This window comes from Piliocolobus tephrosceles, chromosome 19, assembly GCF_002776525.5.
Source record: "Piliocolobus tephrosceles isolate RC106 chromosome 19, ASM277652v3, whole genome shotgun sequence".
NCBI lineage: Eukaryota > Metazoa > Chordata > Mammalia > Primates > Cercopithecidae > Piliocolobus > Piliocolobus tephrosceles.
Genome location: NC_045452.1, coordinates 4,322,318 through 4,337,466, shown reverse-complemented (window position 1 = coordinate 4,337,466; position 15,149 = coordinate 4,322,318).

Here is a 15,149-nt window from a genome sequence, read left to right as displayed (position 1 = left end):
TGAAGACATGAAAGGCTTGATGTTCTTGCCCCTCTTCTATACTAAGGGACTGGTTTGGAACCTACCCAGTGTTCTGGAGAAAAGCTAAGGAGATCCATGGATTGGGATGTCCTAGAGCTGGAAGACATCATCCTAGGTTCTGGGGTTTGTTTCTAGGCTAATATCTCATAGCGAGGTTTAAGAAAATTATATATCTTTTACTTTTTAACTAATTCCAGACTGATTTGCATGTTTTCACCCTGCCAGGAAGTAGGAAATTAAGATTGGGTGTGGTGGCTCCACTCGTAGTCCCAGCACTTTGGGAGGCCAAGGTGGGAGGATCACGTGAGCTGAGGAGTTTGAGGCTGCAGTGAGCACCACTACACTCCAGCCTGGGCGACACAGTGAGAGGCTGTCTCTACAAAAAAAGGAAATTGAAATGCAACTTGACACAGTTGCAAATCACTTCTGCATCAGTTTCTCACAATACAATGGCTAAAAATCGGGTGGTTTTTCCCCTAACTGATTGGCATATGTATGTTCAGCTGTAGCCAGAAATTCTATGTAGTGAAAACAGACAAAACCAAGATGGGAATATGCAGAAGAAATCTCTAGTTACCAAGGCACTGCAAAATAAAGTCTACAATTGCACATCACAATCAACACCAAAACAGGGATTTCTAGAATCCTTCTGTAACTCACAGGAAGACGCCTTCCCTAAGCGAATTCGGGCTGAATTCTTGAAAGTCTCTGGGAAACACAGCAAATTTTGTAAACAGGGTTTTTTCTGAACTTATATTCTCATATGCACTACATCTAAGAAAAATTTATAAAATATATATATTTTATATATATATATAAATATATATTAAAATACACACACATTCTGTGGGACTTGATTCTTTGAACACTGACCTTAGAGCTCTATCCTCTGCACTAGACGGGAGTAAATGCTGTACCTCTGCAGAACTAAAACAAGTAAACTTGCCCTTGTCGTTGGTCCCTTTTGCAGTGAGGAGGGCAAGTCTTTCTAGTCCTTCCTTCCTCCACTGCTCAGACACGTTGCTGTTAAAGATAAAAACAGCAGGCTAGGCATAGTGGCTCATGCCTGTAATCCCATCATTTTGGGAGACTGCGGCAGGAGGATCAGTTGAAGCCAGGAGTTCGAGACCAGCCTGGGCAACAAAGCAAGACCCTGTCTCTATAAAAAACACAAAATTTAGCTGGGCCTGATGGTGCACACCTGTAGTCCCAGATACTCAGGAGGCTGAGGCAGGAGGATCGCCTGAGCCCAGGAGGTGGAGGCTGCAGTGAGCTATGATGATGCCACTGCTGCACTCTAGTCTGGGTAACAGAGTGGGACCCTGTCTTTAAAAATAAAAATATAAAATAAAAACATTGGCTTCAAAATTACCTGTGGTCAAATTCAGCCCAGTTGGGTTCTATCTGAATATGACTTATTTTACACAGCTCTGTTTTCAACTGTGAAAGAGAAAACGACAGAGGGAAAGGACTGAGGGAAGGGAAGGGAGGGGAGGGAGGGAAGCGGGGAGAAAGCATACGATACTTCCCATTTAGGAAGTGGAATAGTGGTAGAAGATGCCCTGATAAAGCCTCAGAATGGAACTAATGAGCTTGAAACCGCCAGCATACACATCGGCATTTTCAGATTTCAGAGAAGACGCACCCGAGGGGAGGAGCCTCTCGTAGGGACGGGAAAGATGTCAAGCCTTCCTTTGTCCTGTGCACAGGACAGACTCCAAATCCTTCTCTTCACTTGCATTTGAGATCATGTGAACTTCTGTTTGATTTAAGCGTCTGATTCTTTTTCTTTCATTCATCCCTTGGTGTCTATGATGGGCAAGGCACTTGTCTGGTTGCTGAGAGCTGTACCAAGGACAATCAGACATAGGGTCTGACCTTAAGGAGCTAACAATAGTGCAGGGAAAGTGAGACTTGGATAGAGAGAGTCTTTGTCAGGTGGAAAGTGCTGTCTCAGACTGAGAAGGCTTCTATCTAAGAGAGCAGGGAATGTTCCATGGAGGAGGGGGTATTTGAGAGGTCGCTCAAAAGAATGGTAGGATTTCATGGGGAGATGAAAAAGGTATTCTGAGAGGTGAGCTTCCTTTTTTCTTATCTCAGCTCCTACTGGCAGAAAAGGAGCAGAGTTCCTTCCACCTTGAGCCAGGGTTTTTCAGGCAAAGCATCTCACTGCCGGGAGGTAAAGGCTTGGAGGGTTAGAAAGAAGGAGAATTTAGAAGGATAAATACTAACATGTTCACAGCCAGGTGAATAGAGGGATGGGTGGGTAGTTGGGTGTTTTGAAATTATCTTCTTTTTGTTTATTTGTGCTTTTTCATTTGGGAAGAGAATAGAGCACGGAACATACTCTAATATGGGGAAAAAATAAACACAATTTTAAAACAGCAGCCCCCCTCCCCCGGCAACCAAAAGGAAAAACAAGCAGGAAGAAAAGAAAAGCGATTGAGAAGAACATGCATATCTCTTTGAGACTGAATGTCTCCTCTGTGCTCTGACAGCCTCAGCGATCACAGGCCTGCAGTGCTGCTTTTGGCCCTGCTTGGAAACCCCCATGTGAGCACCAGCAACTGCAGCTCGGCCTCCAGGGAGTGTATCACAGCACAGTCATTGATTTTCATAATCAATGCCGTCACTGACAAGTAGGCAGAGAGATAAATGCTCCAAAATCATCTAGGCCCCTTGGGCCAGATGTTCCTATACTTATCAAGAAGAGAAGTTGACTAGGCACAGTGGCTCATGCCTGTAATCCCAGCACTTTGGGAGGCCAAGTCAGGCAGATCACCTGAGGTCGGGAGTTCGAGACCAGCCTGACCAACATACAAAACTAGCTGGGCATGGTGGCGCATGCCTGTAATCCCAGCTACTCGGGAGGCTGAGGTAGTAGAATCGCTTGAACCCAGGAGGTGGAGGTTGCAGGGAGCTGAGATCACACCATTGCACTCCAGCCTGGGCAACAATAGTGAGACTCCATCAGAAGAAGAAGGAGAAGGAGAAGGAGAAGGAGAAGAAGGAAGAGGAGGAGGAGGAGGAGGAGGAGGGGGAGGGGAGAGGGAGGGGGAAGGGGAGGGGGAGGGAGGAGGAGGAGGAGAAGAAAACTTACAGCAGGGTGTGATGGTTCACACCTGTAATCCTAGCACTTTGAAAGGCCAAGGTGGGCAGATCACCTGAAATCAGCAGTTCAAGACCAGCCTGGGCAACAGAGCAAAACCCTGTCTCTGCTAAAAATACAAAAATTAGCCAGGTATGGTGGCAGGTGCCTATAATCCCAGCTTCTCAGGAGGCTAAGGCAGGAGAATCATTTGGACCTAATTTATTGATTTTTTTTGAGCTTGGAATATGGGGTCATGACAAGATCATGCCACTGCACTCAATCCTGGATGACAGAGCAAGACTCTGTCTCAAAAAAAAAAAAAAAAAAAAAAAAAGGGTTACTCTTTGTTTCCTGGAAAGCTTAACTTCCTGACAATGAAAGCCCTAAGGAGCGAGTGGCAGAAGACAGCTGGGAGTCATTGATGGGGCAAAGGCAGAGGCACCACTGCTGACTTTACTGGGCCTCAGGCCTTGGCCCTCATGGGGAGGGACCCTCTTTCAAACTTTTGGAGGGGTAAGGGAGGGCCAGGCAGAGCTGAGACCAAGGCGATGGTGGTGGGTGGGGGGCCTGAAGTTCTGTCATCTAATTGGGCTTCTTCACCAGTGCATCGCCCATAAGAGCCGTATTGATTCCCTCAGCTCCCAGGGCTGCCAGATAGGGCCGAGTGGCCAGAGCCTCCCAGCCAGTCTCCTCCTGCAGGAGCACCTTGTCAGTTTACCTCAGATATTCGCTGCTCAAATGCCATCTTCTGTGTGTATCACAACATGGCACGCCTACAAAGAACGCTGAGCTAGGATTTCTAGATGCACTGTTACATGGTGATTTACTGGTCTGGAACTGCTGCCTCGCAGGAGGTCATGTGAAAACACCACCAGCAAAACCAAGCATTTATGGAGTCACTCCCTTATGCCAGGTCCTGGGCTGGGACGTCTGACTGCATCAGCTCCACAGTGGATAACTGTGGCTTTTGCCTGCCTGGCATTCAGACCCCCTTGGTTGGTAACAGTGCCTACATCTTAGCTTCTATTGTGGAAACTACCTTTCCCCCACTGCATGCAGGCCCGGTGGGCATGGGAATGGAGGTACCTTGCTCTCCATCCATGAGGAAGGCAGCACATGGCCCAGTCTCATCCAGTCTGACCTCTCTTCCTGGAAGTTGAGTGTCAAGCAGAGAGCCACAGAACTGAAAACAACTGGAGCTGCTTCACGAAGTCAAGAATCCACTGAAGAAGGAAGGCAGTTACCTCCCTGTTCTCAACATCTTTTCAGCTGGCCTGGCTCTCATCCTTTCCAAAGCCTGGCTGTTTGCTTTGCATTCAGTTATATGAGCTAATTCATATCCTTCTAATAAATTTCTTCCATTCTTCTCCAAAGTTAGCCCTAGAGTATATTGCTGTTGTTTACAATAAAAAAGCCCTAGAGGTATACTCTCTAATTCTCTTAATAACCTCATTTTCTGTCACTACTCCTGTTTTAGTACAAGCAGCTGAGCTTCAGAGAAGTTAAAAGATGTGCCCAAGGTCACACAGCTAATGAGTGCCATAGTCAGAATGTGAACCCAAGTCTGTCTGATGTGGAGTCATGACAAGAGCATGGGTTTTCTTGGGAGAGCAAAATGACTTCAAATCCCCACTTCCCGCATACAAATGCACAATGGGTGTAGCAATGCCAAAGCCACAGAGCTGTTGAGAATGGATGGAGGTGATGCATAGGAAAGCACATGACCTAGGGTATGTAATTCCAGCACTTTGGGAGGCCGAGGCAGGCAGATCACCTGAAATTGGGAGTTCGAGACCAGCCTGACCAACATGGAGAAACCCCATCTCTACTAAAAATACAAAATTAGCTGGGTGTGGTGGTGCATGCCTGTAATCTCAGCTACTTGGGAGGCTGAGGCAGGAGAATTGCTTGAACCCGGGAGGCAGAGGTTGTGGTGAGCTGAGATAGTGCCATTGCACTCCAGCCTGGGTGAAAAGAATGAAATTCTATCTTAAAAAAAAAATTAAGAAAAAATATTTGAACACTTCTTTTTATCCCTAATTTATTAATTTTTTTGAACTTGGAATAGGAACACTATTACAAACAAAAGTAATTAGAGAATATAGATGTTAAATCCATTCTCTAAATGAATTATTGCTTATTTTAAAATTACATATTAATTAATTACAGAAAATTTGGAAATTAAGAGACATATTAAAAAAAGGTAAAAATGATTTGTAATCCCTCTGAGAGTTACCCATTAATGGCATTTTTGGTATATTTCCTCTCAGTTGTTTCCTCTGCCACCACCAGTATGCGTGAGTAGTTTATGTTTTATAAAGCTGGGTTCATACAATATGATTTCCTGGCTGGTGTGGTGGCTCATGCCTATAATTCCAGCACTTTGGGAGGCTGAGGCAGGAGTATTGCTTGAGCCCAGGAGTTCCAGACCATCCTAGGCAACACAGTGAGACCCCATCTCTACAAAAAGTAAAAAATTAGGTGGGTATGGTGGCACTTGCCTGTAGTCCCAGCTACTTGGGAGGCTGAGGCCAGAGGATCACTTGAGCAGGAGGCAGAGGCTGCAGTGAGCCTATATTGTGCTACTATACTCCAGCCTGGGTGACAGAGCAAGACCCTGTCTCAAAAAACCCAAAAAAGAGTTCTCTATAATTTCTTTTTTTATTCAGTAAGATATTATAGTTTTCCCTATCTTGATTAAACAGTCTAAAATAGTTTTAATATCACTATAGTATTCCATTTTATAAATTTGTCAAAATTTATTTAACCCTCATTGTTACAGTTCCATTTTTTAAAATAGTGCTGCAGCTGTTGACTTGAAAGGGTACTTTTTTCAGGTAGTTGACAACCAAAATATCCGCTTGACAGGTTCCGGCATACCCCACACCTCAGTATCATGCAATATACCTTTGTAACTAACCTGCACGGTACCCCCAATTCTAAAATAAAAGTTGAAAAAAAATCTAGTGTTTTAAAAGAAATTATGTATTATTTTTGGACCAAGCATTGTGGCTCACACCTGTAATCCCAGTTCTTTCAGAGGTTGAGGTGGGAGGATCACACAGGAGGATCCACTGAGACCAGGAGTTTGAGACCACTGGGCAACACAGTGAGACCCCCATCTTTACAGTAATTAAAACAAAAAATTAGCTGGGCATGGTGGCATGCACTTGCAGTCCCAGCTACTTAGGAAGCTGAGGTGAGAGGATTGTTTGAGCCCAGGAGTTTAAGGTTACAGTGAGCTATGATGGTGCCACTGCACTCCAGCCTGGGTGAGAGAGTGAGACTCTGTCTCAAAAAAAAAATACTATTTTAAGTTTATAAATCACAATTGAATTACATTTATGTAGTACAATGTGATGTGTGATAAATGTATACTGTTAAAGAGAAAAGCCTTAGACTAAATTTGACAGAGTTTAGTTGAACAGAAAAAAGATTTGTGAACCAGGTGGTGCCGAGAACCAAAAGTGGTTCGGAGATCTCTGCTCCACAAGTGGGCTGGGAATGTTTATAGCCAGAAAACGTAAGTTTCATGCAGAAATAGCCTGTTGATTACAGCTCTGCAGTTGCCTTGTTTGAACATGTTTTGGCAGCTTGCGGTCTGTGAAGGGCCGAGAGTTCCGCTGCTGTGATGGGCTGAGACTGGGCTACTTATTACAAGGGCATATTCTCAGGTTAAGTTGCAGTCTGTTTTGTTTACCTATGTGAACCCCAAATACCTGAGACAGGTCTCAGTTAATTTAGAAAGTTTATTTGCCAGAGTCGGGGATGCATGCCCATAAAAGCCTCAGGAGGTCCTGACTCATGCCCAAGGTGGTCAGAGCACAGTTTGGTTTTGTACATTTTAAGGAGACATGAGGCATCAATCAACGTATGTAAGATGAACATTGGTTCGGTCCGGAAAGGCAGGACAGCTCGAAGCAAAGGTGGGACAACTTGAGGTGGGGAGGGGGCTTCCAGGTCTTAGATAAGAGACAAATGGTTGCATTCTTTTGAGTTTCCGATGAGCCTCTCTGCAAAGGAGGCAATCAGATTCGCATTTATCTCAGTGAGCAGAGGGGAGACTTTTCAGTAGAACGGGAGGCGAGTTTGCTCAAAGCAGCTCCCAGCTTGACATTTCCCTTTAGCTTCTTGGAGCACCAAGATTTATTGTCCTTTCACATCTATTAAGTTAGGTTACAGGGTGCTTTATGGAGGCAGCTTTATTTTATTTTAATTAATTAATTTGTTGTTCACATTGATTTATCTCGTTTTAAAATCAACTTTATAGGCTGGGCATGGTGGCTCACACCTGTAATCCCTGCACTTTGGGAGGCCGAGGCAGGTGGATCACTTGAGGTCAGAAGTTCAAGACCAGCATAGCTAACATAGCAAAACCCCATCTCTACTAAAATATATAAAGATTAACCAGATGTGGTGGTGCACACCTGAAATTCCAGCTACTCAGGAAGCTGAGGCGGGAGAATCACTTGAACCCAGGAGGCAGAGGTTGTAATGAGCTGAGATTGCACCACTGCACTCCAGCCTGGGTGACAGAGTGAGACTGTCTAAAAAAAAGAAAAAGAAGTTTCCTCTCTTAGTTATTTTGAAATATTCATTATTATTGACTATAGTCTCCTGCTGTGCAATAGACCTCAAAACGTTTTTCTCCTGCTTGACGGAAACTTTGTACCTTTTGAAGAGGAAGTCTCCATTCCCTTGTTCTGCCGCCTCGCCAGCTCTGGTAACCATCATTCTTCTACCTTCTACTTCTATGAATTCACCTTTTTTTTTTTTTCCTGAGATGTTGTCTCACTCTGTCACCCAGGCTGGAGTGCAATGGCACAATCTCAGCTCACTGCAACCTCCGTCTCCTGGGTTCAAGCGATTCTCCTGCCTCAGCCTACCAAGTAGCTGGGATTACAGGCACCCACCACCATGCCTGGCTAATGTTTGTGTTTTTACTAGAGACAGTGTTTCACCATGTTCACCAGGCTGGTCTCAAACTCCTAACCTCAAATGATCCACCTGCCTCAGCTTCCCAAAGTGCTGGGATTACCAGCATGAGCCAGGGCGCCTGGCCCAAATCCAACTTTTAAAAGATTCCACGTGCATGTGAGATTATGTGGTATTTGTCTTTCTGTGGTATTTGTATTTCACTTGGCAGTATGTCCTCTAGATTTATTCGTGTCTTCCCAGCAACAGAGTTTAGTTCTTTTTTTTTTTTTTTTTGAGATGGAGTTTCACTCTTGTTGCCCAGGCTAGAGTGCAATGGCATGATCTCTGCTCATTACAACCTCCACCTCCCAGGTTCGAGTGATTCTTCTTCTTCAGCCTCCCAAGTAGCTGGGATTACAGCCATGCGCCACCATACCAGGCTAATTGTGTGTGTGTGTGTGTGTGTGTGTGTATATATATACACACACACATATATACACACATATATATATACACACACATATATATATATAATTTTTTTTAATAGAGATGGGGTTTCACCATATTGGCCAGGCTGGTCTCAAACTGCCAACCTCAGGTGATCTGCCCACCTCAGCCTCCCAAAGTGCTGGGATTACAGGCATGAGGCACCACTCCCAGCTGAGTTTTGCTCTTTTTAAGGCTGAATAGTACATCATTGTACATGTGCACTGCCTTTTCTGTATGCATTCATCTTAGGCTGATTCACTTAGGCAGATTCCACATCTTACCTACTGTAAATGGGGCCGCAGTGAACAAGGGAGTGCAGACATCCGTGAACACACTGATTTCAATTCCTTTGGATGTGTTCTCAGACGTGGGATTGCTGGCTCACAGGATAGTTCTATGTTTAGTGTTTTGAGGAACGTCCATGCCATTTTCCATCGCAGCTGTACTGTACACCGGCAGTGTGCTAGGGTTCCCCTTTCTCCACATCCTGGCCAACACTTACCTTCCGTCTTTTTCATAAAACTCGTTCTGATGAGAGGGAGGTGTTAGGTCACTCTGGTTTTAATTTGCATTTTCCTAAAGATTTAGGCTGCCACCAGTCAGTTCTGGGCCCCAGAGCTTCTTCAGTACTTGCTGTCTATAGTAAGCGTCTCAAACTTTAACGTGCATATGGATCACCTGGGAATCTTGTCAAATGCAACTTCTAGGTAAGTGGGTCTGCAGTGGGGCCTGATATTTTGCCTTTTGAACAAACTCCCAGATAATATTGAGGTTACTGGTCCTAGGACCTGCCTTTGAGGTAGCATTTTTTCATGACTCTGTTGGCTGTTTGCATGTCTACTTTTGAAAAATATGTTTGGTTCCTTTTTTCATTCTTATATTGGCTTATTTGTTATTTTGCTGTTGAGTTGACTGAGTTCCTCATATACTTCGGATATTAGCCCCTTATCTAATGTGTGGTTTGCAGATATTTTTTCTCATGATGTGGGTTGTCTCTTTACTTTGTTACTTGTTCCTTTTGCTGTGCAGAAGCTTTTTAGTTGGATGCCATTCTGTTTCTATCTTTGCTTTTGTTGCTGTGCTTTTGGGGACATACCCAAAAAATCATTGCCCAGATCAGTGTCATGAAGCTTCTCCTCTGTGCTTTCTTATAGTAGTTTTACAGTTTCCAGCCCAATGTTTAAGTCTTTGATCCATTTTGGGTTGATTTTTGGGCATGGTGTAAGATACGTGTCTAATTTTATTTTCTGCATATGAATAGTCACTTTTCCCAGCACTATTTATTGAATAGACTGTTCTTTCCCCTTGGTGTGTTCTTTGTGCCTTTATCAAAAGTCAATAGACAGTAGGCCAGGCACGGTGGCTCACGCCTGTAATCCCGCACTTTGGGAGGCCAAGGCAGGTGGATCACCTGAGGTCAGGAATTCGAGACCAGCCTGGACAACATGATGAAACCCTATCTCTAATAAAAATACAAAAATTAGCTGGGTGTGGTGGCAGGCACCTGTAATCTCAGCTACTCAGCAGGCTGAGGCAGGAGAATCGCATGAACCCAGGAGGCAGAGGTTGTAGTGAGCCAAGATCACTCTACTGCACTCCAGCCTGGGCAACATTCCTCCTGTTTCTGGAATATGTATTCTTGAGGGTATTCCCGTCTGTGGGTAGTTGCCAGTTAGATTTCTGTGGTGGGGAAGTGGAGCTAGAGTATTATTTTCCTTTTTCTTTTTTGAGACAGCATCTCACTGTGTCACCCAGACTGCAGTGCAGTGGCATTAACATGGCTTCGCTGCAGCCTTGATCTCTTGAGCTCAAGTGATCCTCCCACCTCAGTCTCCTGAGGAGATACAGGCATGCATCATCATGCTCGGCTAATTTTTAATTTTTTTGTAGAGATGGGGTCTTGCTATGTTGCCTAGGTTGGTCTCGAACACCTGGACACAAACAGTCCTCCTGCCTTGGCCTCCCAAAGTGCTGGGATTATAGGTGTGAGCAACTGCACCTAGCCTGTTTCTTTTGTTTAGTATTTTTGTTTGCTTTGTTTCATAAGCTGGTATTTTGACTACAATTTTAATATTTTTAGCAATTTTTTGGATATGCAGAAATTTAATTCTTTTTTTTTTTTTTTTTGAGGCGGAGTCTTGCTCTGTCGCCCAGACTGGAGTGCAGTGGCCGGATCTCAGCTCACTGCAAGCTCCGCCTCCCGGGTTTACGCCATTCTCCTGCCTCAGCCTCCCGAGTAGCTGAGACTACAGGCGCCCACCACCTCGCCCAGCTAGTTTTTAGTAGAGACGGGGTTTCACCGTGTTAGCCAGGACGGTCTCGATCTCCTGACCTCGTGATCCACCCGTCTCGGCCTCCCAAAGTGCTGGGATTACAGGCTTGAGCCACCGTACCTGGCCCAGAAATTTAATTCTTACTAATCAAATATGTTTTTGTATTTTGTGTGGTTTTTAGATTTCCTTTTTTAGGAGAGTTTCCAACTATAAACTACCAAATAGAAATACACACACACAGGCTCTGAAGAGGCAACTAATTGAAATAGAAAAAAATTGATTAATTAAAGCACCTATGGGATTTTTCACCAGCCAAATTAGCATTTTTATTAAAAAAAATCTTTTAGTGTTACTTAGCCTACACAGGAAGAGGCTTACTTATGTAGTTGATAAGAGTGTGAACTGATCAATTTTTGGAAAGTAATCTGCTAGTATAATTACAATGTATCATAGGTCAGTTATACCACTTTGAGAATCCTATACTACAGAAAAGAAGAAATATAAAACAAAAACATCGTGAGATCCATGTATATTGATGATTATTGAAAAGTCATTAGTGGTGGGAATTTTTAAAAACAACCTTAATATCTATATAATAGGGAATAGTTAAAGAAATCAGAACTTATCTACAATGCACATTACTACACAGAAATTCAAATGATACATTTGATCTGCGTTAGTTGGAATTAGTGATGTCCACGTACTGTAATGGGAGAAAGTAAATTACTAAATAATGTACGATTTGAGCACATTCTTTAAACAAAACAAATCAATAAAGCCCTAAAAGGATGTACTATTGAAAGCAAGTCACAAAATCCAGAAATGGTAGGGAAAATAATCAACAATTTGATTATCTAAAAATGAAAGTTTCTTTATAACAAATATAATATAAACCAAATAAAAGTTATGACACAGATCTTAAGAAACAAACTTGCTAATTATATGGAATAAATGTGCAGAATATATAAAGAATATCATTAAATGAATTAGAAAACTAGTAAAACATATCATTATGAAATTCTCAGCGAGAAATACAAATGGCCAGTAAACATATGAAAAAATGCATAATCTCTCTAATAAGTGGAGAAATCCAAATTAAAAGTGGAAATATTTCTTAATCATAAAATTGGCCAAGATCAGCATTGGTCATTTCCTCTGTAATTAAGGGTATGTGGAAATAGGAACTCTCATGTACTGATGGTGGGAATGAATATAAGATCATTAAATTTTTTTGAAACACAGATTTTTAATTTTTTATCAAAATATGGCTAGGTGCAGTATCTCACACCTGTAATCCCCGCACTTTGGGAGGCCAATGCAGGGAGATCACAAGGTGAGGAGATCAAGGCCATCCTGGCTAACATGGTGAAACCCTGTGTTATTTGTAAAAATACAAAAACAAAATTAGCCAGGCGTGGTGGCAGGCACCTCTAGTCCCAGCTACTTGGGAGGCTAAGGTAGGAGAATGGTGTGAACCTGGGAAGCCGAGCTTGCAGTGAGCCAAGATCATGCCACTGCACTCCAGCCTGGGCAACAGAGCGAGACTCCGTCTCAAAAAATAATAATAATAACTAAAGATTTATACTTTGCCTCAGTATTTTATTTTTAGAAATCAACCATGAAAGAAAAATCCCACTTAATTAAGGTACCAAAAAGATGAATACACAGGTATGCCCAGGATAGTGTAGGTAATGATAATAAATAACTGAATCCAACATAAGAATTCTACAGTGAAAAAGCTACCAAATTATGGTAAAATACCCTGTTGAATAATGATGCAACTATAAATAAGAATGAGAGAGACCTATATGTACTGATAAGCAATGATCACCAAATTCTACTTTATATGGAAAAGCCAGTCAGGGAACAACACACAAAGCAGGATTACATTATGTAAAAACATGGGCATGTCTATCTATGTGTAAGTGGATGTGGATGACTGAGTGGGAGGGCCGCTGGTCGTGATACATTTCATTCTACAGATCTGAGCAGTATTTGAATTTTTATAACAATAGCATATGTGTTTCTTATGTGATTTACTTGAAACAATTTAATTTCTCGAGTTGTAAAAAGGTGTATTTTAAACCTGTATAAAGGTACATGGAGACTGTCATTCAGAATAACAAAATGAAATAGCAATATAAAGACACAAATAGAAATTATTATAGTACAATATTAAATACTACAATATTCAAGACGATATTAAAATTATATATATCTACATCTATATGCATGTAAGGATGTCAATAAATGATACTGTCTAAAATTCAATTGTGGTAATTTTTGCAGACCTCTGGGAATATATTAGAAACCATTGAACTCTGTGTAACCTGTGTGGGGGTGAAATTTATGGTATTTGAATTATATCTCAAAGTTCTGTTAAAAAATGAATGGCTTGATATTCTAGTGCTAAGGGATGGTTGGTTTTATTTAAAACATAGTTTCCAGTAGATTCCCTTTCTTAAAAACATTACAGCAGGGATTTCCAGATCACACCCACTCCCACCTTTTTATAATTTTTGACTATTTTCCAAGTTTTGAATTCAGTGAGGTGCAGCTGGAAGAAAGCATTTACAAAGTCAGTGGGTTACAGGAGAGCTGGTGTGGGGTGAGGCAGAGTGGGGAGAGAGGCTCCTTTCAAATGGAAGCCTCTGGAACCTGCAGAAAGCAAGTGTAAGGTGGGGCAACCTTCTGGAGAGCTACCAGAGAAAGGCTTTAGACCAGACAGTCCTGTTCACAAGCACAGACAGGGGCATCTCAGTGTTTCCTTAAATCCAGGAGCATCTCAGTGTTTTCTTAAATCCATTCTTTCTATATTGACACAAGGACATAATTAAAAGGGGGTAATTCTGATTTAGTTTATTTCATTAAATTATCAACAAACAATTTTTGAAACAAAAACTATAGAAGTGGAACTCAATAAAATTACTAGGTTTAATAATCTGTATCTGTGACTCAGATACAGATCAGGCAAACCAGCTGTGGATGAACTCCCCAGCCATGGATGATGCCCCCAGACACGGATGATGCCCCCAGACGTGGATTAAGTCCCAGCCATGGATGATGACCCAGTTGTGGATGAAGTCCCAGCCGTGGAGGAAGCCCCCAACTGTAAATGATGCCTCAGTTGTGGATGCAGCCCCTAGCTGTGGATGAGGCTGCTGGCTCTGAATGAAGTCCCCAGTCACGGATGAAATCCCCAGCTATGGATGAAGTCCCAGCTGTGGATGCAGTCCCCAGCTGTGGATGAAGCTGCCAGCTGCAAATGAAGTCCCCAGTCATAGATGATCTTAATACCAAACAAAAAAATATTAAGTATAAAAAGAAAAACTGTCTGCCAATCTTACTCAAGAGCACTGGCATAAACTCCGCAGAGGAGGAGAAGGCAATGACCACGCCTCCAATAGGAAGAATCAATACAAACAAAACAGTGTGCAGCCCGAAACAGCAAATCCTGACATGCTCAACCTTATAGCCAATATTTAAAAATATCTGGAACACGCAGGGCCATGGGAGTGGCTGTTGGAGAAATTTTCATGAAGGAACAAAGATTACAACTAAGTTTTCAAATGCTAGTTGTGTTTGTTTGTTTTGTCTTGGAGAGGAGGTAAAAGTGGAGGTAAAAATAGGGAGTTTGGTGTAAGGTGGGAAAAGCAAAGGAACCCCGCATGGATGGGCTGAAGGGTGTGATGGGAGAACAGTGAGAAGTACGTTTGGAGAAGCAATTGGAACTAGCAGCTAAGCTTAATCACAATCTATCAAAAGGGATTTGTTGAAGAATTAACATGTGACTAGGAACAGGGAGGTTATAGGATTGTCAGCTCGACAGTGAACACTCAGTTCCACTAACAAATGATGCCCATGTGGACAGAGAGAAGGAGGGGCAGGCAGATGAATGTGAGGGTTTTATGTGAAACAGGTCCACTTGGTTGTTGAGAAGATAGTGTTTTAAAGTTCCGTTTTGCAATACTTCAAATAGCTTTTCATTAGCTAAATTTAGCCACATAAAAAATCACTAAGGCAGACACCCAGAGTTCCCACATGAAAACCAAATGTAAACCAGCTGTGACCTACTTCAATGTGATCATCGGAAGTCAGAAGTTGAGCTCGTTTTTGATGTTTAAAGCCTGCATAATATTCACTGTATTATTATTCAGTGCATTACTATTTCCTTCGTGATAGAAATTTGGTGTGTCCCAACTTTCTATTCTATCGAAACACTGCTACATAGAAAATCCCCATGCACATATTTCTAATAGTGGAAATCGTTTACATAAAAGACTCTAGACATGGGATGAAATTCCCGGGTTACTGGAATTTTAAAATAGATGGGTACTCCCAAATTGCCCTCTTTCAAA